Below are 8,017 nucleotides of genomic sequence, written 5' to 3'. Positions count from 1 at the left end.
TAAGCCACCAGGTCCGGGACTCGAACCATGGTCGACTACATGGGAGTCCAGCAACATAGCCATTATGCTAACTGCTGTTCCCTATTACTTCATTGATGGAGGATATATCACTTACCCTAAATAGTACAAAATTGCTGAAAACTTGATGGCCAGCACTGGACATATTGTGATTTATTAGTGCCATAGCATACCTCAAACCGTGTGGGGATATACAGGGTTAGTCATGAATACAGAGTAAACAAGCAGAGGCTTTGGGAGGTTGGCAGTATTATTACAGAAGGGTGAGTGACCTCTGGTTCCTACAGGAGGATGTAATTGGCTTGGGTGAATAATTTAGAAAGATGGTGAGGCAATGCAGCCTGTTTAAGTTAGGCTTGGGTAGGGTGTTGCTGGTCCAGATGATTGGGGAACTATTGATAACTGAATGGGGAATCTTTTCCTGCTGGTTGTGGGGTATATCTGGTGAAAGTAGGAGAGAGAACTCACAATGGGCTCAGCAAGGCAGCAGTGGATTTGCATTCTAAATTTACAGTTTTCCTCTCAATGTACAGAACCTGCATGTATGTAGCTTTATAAATCCCTATGACTATGGGTCAGCTTTTCTTTTCCTTTTTTTTTTTTTTTTTTTGCCTTAAGAAGAGTATGCTCACTGAAGAAGACAGAGGGAGGGAAAGTAAGAAATCAACTACTTCCCCAGGGTTGATGCCTATGACACAATCCCTTCTCCTTCCTTCTTCATTTAGAATTTGGGTGCATACGTATGTGCCTGATGTGATCTTCAAGCTGTCGGTTCTGGGACTTAAACTGTGATAGGCCATATGGGAATCTAGCTCCTCAACCACCATGTCACCTGCTTGCCCCATGGGTGAACTTTTCATTTCTGAAGAATAGCGTTTCCTTTTAAGTTTGATGTTGCTGTTATTATTTTTTAGTTAATGTTTTCTACACAAGAGAAAGAGAGATAGACATTGTCAACATGGCCTACATGCTGTAAAATACTCCCCAGGCCCAGTCAGCCAGGATCAAAGGCCTGTTCATGCACCTGCCTGGATTACACAGGGAGGACCTGAGACAGGAACTGGGGATGGACCTTCTCCTGTGGATCCACTTGCTACTGCTATGCCATCCTCTGGCTCTCCTTGGAAGGGTTTTGTCAGGCCTCTTGTTTGCCCAACTATTGTACCCATAAGTCGTTGTAAGGTTGAAAACTTCAAAGCTGAACAACTGCTGCTTATTATTTCCAGAAAATACCCTACAGGTAGGGCCTCTCTCACTGGGTTAATGCTTCTTTTTTTTTTTTTCCTTTGTTTGTTTCTTTCTTTTTTTTAATAAAAGAGGTTTTAGCTATAAGCCACATGCTCTGGCCAGAAAGACAGAGAGAGACAGAGAGATAGAAAGCAAGAAATCACCCCCCAGGGGGGATGGCCATGCCACAATCCCTTCTCCTCCATTCTCCTCTTGGGATCTTGGGCAGGCACACACACGCACCCAGCGTGAGTCTAAGCCACCGGGTCCAGGACTCAAACTGCAGTCGACCACATGGGAGTCCAAGCAACATAGCCATTACGCCAACTGCTGGTCCCCTCACTGGGTGAATTCTGAGTGAATTCTGAGTACTGTTAAATCAATACAAGTCCCATACACTAGGTTTTTACAGAGAGCTGTCATATAAGTCGAACAGTAAAAAATTTGAAGTGATACGCATTTTAGGAGCTCTCCAAACCAGTTTTTTCCTGACAATGGCTGCTAATGATTTTCACACTGTCATGGTAGTAAGGTTCATTTTCAAGGCTTCTACCAAGCTTCTGCCAAGGGAAGAGGAATAGAGAAATAAGGCAAATTCATTCACCATTACCTTCCTATTCATACCAAGATCCAGTTACTTTCCTTAAATAAATGCTTCTACTTATAAGACTGGTTAATTTGAAGGGTTCAAAAAATTTTGACAATCTTCCACTAGTCTTCATGATTTAATGAAGAAAAGACTTTTCAGACTTTACACTGCCATTTGAAAGTGCTTCTCTACAATCAATTTTTATAGCTAAGTGAAGGACTTATCCTCAGATCTGATTTTAGCACAGGTGTTCCAGATTATTAAAATTAAAAATAAAAAAAAAAACCACTGAGCGGAAAAAATGACTAAAGAACCACACCTTGATGCCTCATATCTAAGCAGCTAAAACTCAAAGATAAAGAGCAAGTTGGAAAAACTTTTGGAGAGAAGAAAGAAACTTTATATACAAAGGAGCAAAGAGAGTATACAAGCCAGAAGACAATAGAGTGACATCTTTAAAGTAGAGAAAAAACAAAAAGTCAACCCAGCATTCAATACTTAGTGAAAATACCTGTCAAAAACAAAGGAGAAACCAAAACTTTTTTTCTGACAAATAAAAGCTGAGAGAATTCTTTATCAGGAGCAGTACTAAATATTGAATCTATACCTATGAAAGTTTTTTTGTTTTGATTTTCATAATATCTTTTTAAAAAATTAAACTTCTTTTGAGATAGATATATATGTAGCTGCAGGCAATAATATAGTGACAACCTGGGTCCCTTGAGCAAGTTTCTTCCAAGATAACATCCTCCAAAACTATAATATATTACAGAACTACAACAAGATTATTGACATTGGTACTATCAAAAGAAAAAGCAGTTCCATTGCCAAAAGGAAGAGGGAAAGTGATGGCCATACCACAATTCCTTCTCCTCCAACTTTCAGGATTTGGGGCATGCATATACATGTGCCCAGCATGATTTTCAAGCCACCACATCCAGGACTTGAATAGTGGTCAATCACATGGAAGTCTAGCACCTTGACCACCATACCACTTGCTGGCCCCCTTTTACCTATTTTCTAGTTGGATATTTGTTATTTTTATAGTTGAGTTGTAAAAATTTTTTTTTGTTATTATAGATATGATTTTTTGGTGAGTTATATACTTTGAAAGTATTTTTTCCCCAGTCTATATCTTGTCCTTTTTTCCTCTTAATAGGACCTTTCTCAGAGCAAATATTTTTAACTTTGATGAAGCCCAATTGATCCATTTTAGTTATTATTGATGGTACTTTGGGCATAAATTCTACAAGTTCTTTACCTAACTCTGCATCTTGAAGAGTTTCTACTGCTTTCTGAAAAACTGAAAAAAATAAAATAAAGTTTGAATGTCTCGGGCCAGCCTGTGGCATGATGATTAGGGTGGCTGGATCCTACATTGGCGTCATTGCAGTGTGAGTCCCAGACTCAAAGCCTTGAGAAATACATGGGAATCCCAAGAGGAGGAGAGATGGAGAAGAATCCAATGTGGCCATTCCCCATGGGAGGATGAGTCCTCGCTTTCTCTCTGTGTGTGTTTTTGTTTCTCTCCGATCAGTGCATGTACTCTTTGGCAAAATTAAATAAACAAATTCCCCCCATCAAAAAAAAACTTTAACATTTTTAACTTTTACATTTAAGTGTGTGGCCCACTTAGTTTTTATTCAAGGTGTGAGTTATATTTTGAGATAACTTCCCTGTTTTTCAGACTTGTAGTTTTTCTAATGAATGAGTGTTGGTTTTGTCAAATATTGTTTCTATGTAATTGATAGTATCTTATGATGTTTCTTCTTTGCTGGTTGATAAACTGGATTGTGCTGAATAGACTTTTCAGACTTTACTCTGCCATTTGAAAGTGCTTCTCTACAATCAATTTGTAAAGCTAAGTGAAGGACTTATTCCCAGAGCTGATTTCAGCACAGGTGTTCCAGATTATTAAAATGGCGTGAAATAATCACTGTCTCTCTTCAGGTAGTGCCTGTGCCCTACGGCAACCCCTCCCCACTTGAAAAATCTAACACTGTCCTCGAGTCTCCATGGCTTCAGATGAGAACCTCACCAGCATTCAAGTTGGCGTTCCCCTATTGATAATGTGTCATGTTTTTTCTTTCTAGTTGCTTTCAATTGTTTTACTTCTCGAGTTCTCAGAAATTTAATTATGTTTTTCTTGGCATTGTCTCCTTTGGTTTTATCTTCTCAGGGGTCACTCTACTTCTGAGATCTATGACTTTATCTTTTTCCTCAACTTTGGGCAGTGTTTAGTTAATTCTTGAATATTGTTTTAATCTCATTCTTTTCCTCAATCATTTGGACTCGGACATTATAAATGTTGGGTCTACCACTATCCCAAAGGTCTTCAACGTTCGCCTCATCCTTTTTTATTTTTATTTTTTTATTTTGATTTCCTCTCTGTTGTCCTACTGATCTGTCCTCAAGTTCACTAATCATATCTTCTGTCATCACTTTATTTTTGAGTTTTTAATTTTGCTATTTATTTTTAAGCTTTATACTCTCCATACGACTCTGTTTTGTAACTTCTTTTTTGTTGTTCTAATTTTCCATTGTTAATTGGAAAAAAACTAAAAATTGTTTGTTGAATCATTTAATGATGGTTGCTTTAAAATCCACGTCGGATAATTCCAACATTTGATTCATCTCAGTTTTGAAATCAGTTGATTATTAATCTATTTTGTGATTTTCATGTTTCTTGGAATGGCAGGAGACTTTCAACTGTATCACGAGCATTTTGGCTACTATCTCAGGAATTTCTGGGTTCTATTTAAACACTTTATTTTAGCATCCAGTCACCCTCGTTAGTTTTTGTTTGTTTGTTTTTACAGAGATATTTTTTGCTATTGGGCATGTGTGCTTGCTAGAGAGACAGAGAAAGTGAGAAATCTCCTCATGAGGGAGATGGCCACTCTATAATTCCTTCTGTTCCAATCTCCTCCTGGGATTTTAGGCACACAGGCACATGCACCTGGCATGAGTTTCAGGTTTTTTTTTCTTTAAAACTTGTTATTGATCAAAATATTGAACAAAAAAGGCAAATAAGAGAGACATATGGCAGAGTTTGAGAACATCTCACTCTTATTTTGGTCCTCTTGGGGTACGCTAGGAGTTTATGAATCCATTTGTTTGTGCAATCATCAAGTTAATCCTTCTCCATATTTTTTTCTGAATACAACAGAGAAAGTTTGAAGAACGCCCTGCTGAAATCTCTAAGTATGGCATGTCCTTGATAAACAGACTAGTTAATCCCATGGAACATAAATTCTACTGGTTTTGCATCACACTTTTCTTTTTTAGTAGATACTACACATAATTTTTCATCTGAACTATATCAACCTTTTTGCTTCATTAGCCATGATAGAATTATGGCAGAAATAGATCACCATTCTGAAATGTCCTAAGTTCATGTTTGTTTGTTTCTGTTTGAAATTTTGGATTAGTACTCTGTATCTCTGGCACTTTCACACTTTGGTCGTATGTGGGGAGCCAAAGAGGAGACATGAGGAATGTGCAGGACGTGACTACAAGAATAAGACCAGGGTCTTTATCTGGACATGGCTTGGGTGGCTGGATTGTTATGAGCAGAATGTCTTGGGATTGTTATGAACTGAATGTTCCAAAGTATTGTTATAACAACCTGATAAATTCAGTAAGGACTTAAAACCTTACATCGCAGAAGTCTCCAGAGTGTGTATAAATACTAACAATGAAGTACAGTCAGGGCTGACCAGTATTGACTGGCAGTCCTCCCGTTTCTATCCTGTCTTCTTGTCTTTCTTTAATCCCGGCTCCCCAACTCAGGAACTACTCGCCATCGACGGGCCCGACAGTCTTATATGTTATTAATGACAGGCCTAACACTAGATTTCCAGATTCCTGATTCCTAGTCTGGAGAAAGATATAATTGCAAAATAACCAAGCTCCTTTATTTTATTTTATTTTATTTTATTTTATTTTATTTTATTTTATTTTTTGGAGAGGTTTTTGCTATAGGGTGTGTGCATTCACCAAAAAGACAGAGAGAGATAGAAAAAGAGCAAGAAATCACCCCCCTCCCCAGGGGGGATGGCCACACCACAATCCCTTCTCCTTCATTCTCCTCTCAGGATCTTGGACCCGCACAAACACACACACACATGCGCCCTGCGCGAGTTTAAGCCACCGAGTCCGAGACTCGAACCGTGGGAGTCCAGAGACATAGGCATTTTGCCAACAGCTGGTCCCACCAAGTTCCTTTATTAGCTTCACCATATGTCTTGGGTTGAAATTTCCTCTCTAAAACATTATGCTAATTGCGCCACTTTTTCATTGTCAAGGTCCTTCTCACTCAGCATGTGTGACCCACATGGGCTACAAGCACTGTGCTAGCCCTAGGGAATGTGAAGAGGAATAGATAATACCTGGGAGACTTTTTGGTCATCTGTTAATACTGTGGCATTTTTCCTGGGTGGTGATCCTAACCCTTCTTTGTCTCCAATCTGTCTGAGCAGCGCCTTGTAAAGCCTTTTTTTGTCTTTAGGAGTTTACAGCAGTCGCTGTTGCTCTGGCCTCTAACCTTTCTGATCCTGGTCTTCTCAGTCCAGGCTGCTCTTTGGTTTTTGCTCTGTGCCCCTCCTTCTACCTTCTATGTGCCCTTCTATATTCTCAGCTCTTGAGAAAGCTTCCTCTGTAGTTATGTCAGTTCCCTCAGAAGTATTTTCCTCCCCATTCGAATGGAGATTGTATAAACCAAAGTTCATTTTTCTACCCCTCCCCGCTGAGCAGCATTCCCTTTTAAGACTCATACAACTGGCAAACTTGCTTTTCTTTCATTTTTTTTTTTCCCTCTGCTAAGCACTTTTGAAATCTACTTTTTTAAAATATCTTAGCCCTAGGTCTGCTTATAGCCAACATTTATCTCCTTCAAAATGACAAGCTGTAAGGTACTTATCACTTCTAATTATAATTATTTTGCTTTTTAATCAGAAATAGGTTCATGGAAGCATCTTACTATTTTTTTTTTTAATTTGGTTTTAGAAAAGTAAAAAGAATGCTTTAGGGCCTGTATCTTCAGCACAATTCGATTTCCAGGTGGTTGAAACTTATCATTACTTTATTCCAGTGCTTCCATTTTATTTTCTACTATTGATGCTTAATGACAATCTTGACTATTTTCTCAAACAAAATTTTTTAGAAGCAGAGATATATAAACTATTCTACCAGATCCCTTTCCTAAATATTATAAAATCTCCACAAATACAAAGAGCCATGTCTTTTGGCTTTACTCACCGCCAACTGGCTGTCTGTGGAGCTATCAGCAGGGTTTATTTTTCTTGGCTTAAATGCAAACCCCTCGTTATTAATATCAGTGTAAGTCCTCCTTGCTGACAATTTAAGATAAAGTAAATTGGAAGTGACATAAAGGAGCCTGTGTGTGTGTTAATGTGCGTCACCAAGATTCTTTTCTGACACCCTGAAAGATCTCGTCTGGACACCAGCAACCATTGGAGGTAACTCCACACTGTTATAAGGGGGTATTCTCATTGATTTGTAAAAGTGACAGATGCAGCTTGTGATTGTGAATTAGCATTGTGAAGTTAGTCCCAAGGGATCTCCAAGCAGGCTCCCCAGCCTCCTGCCTTCCCAGCAATTATTTGGCTGTGTCTCAAGCATTTAACATTTCCTCTGACTTGTTGCAGTGATTTCTATGGGCTTTGGTATAGCACTGCATTCTCTCTTTCTCCTTAATTTACAGTAATTCAAACAAACAAAAAGATTTTAAGGGTAGAAAAAAAATGATCTTGACATTATATTTGTTCTAATCTTCCCTTTTGTGGCTCTAATAATTATTTTAGTTTTGGACAATGTTCACCTTGTAGAGGTTCTCTACAACTTTGGCATGCATAAAGATCACCTGCGGGGCTCATTAGAAATGCAGATTTCTAAGTCCCCTGTCCAGAGATTCAAATTCAGGTCTGTCAGGGAGCCTGATTTTGTATATATACTGATTCACAGAGAGATTTTTATTGTAGGTTGCGTGTGCTTGCCGGAGAGATAGAGAGAACCAGAGAGACAAAAAGCAAGAAATCACCCCCTGGGGGGTTGGCCACACCACAATTCCTTCTCCTCCATTCTCCTCTCGGGATCTTGAGCACACGTGCACATGCACCTGTCGTGAGTTTTAAGGAACTGGGTATGGGACTCAAACTGCGT

Source organism: Tupaia chinensis, unplaced genomic scaffold (genome assembly GCF_000334495.1).
Source record: "Tupaia chinensis unplaced genomic scaffold, TupChi_1.0 Scaffold147918_1, whole genome shotgun sequence".
NCBI classification, from domain to species: Eukaryota; Metazoa; Chordata; class Mammalia; order Scandentia; family Tupaiidae; genus Tupaia; species Tupaia belangeri.
Note: the sequence above shows the minus strand (reverse complement) of the source record.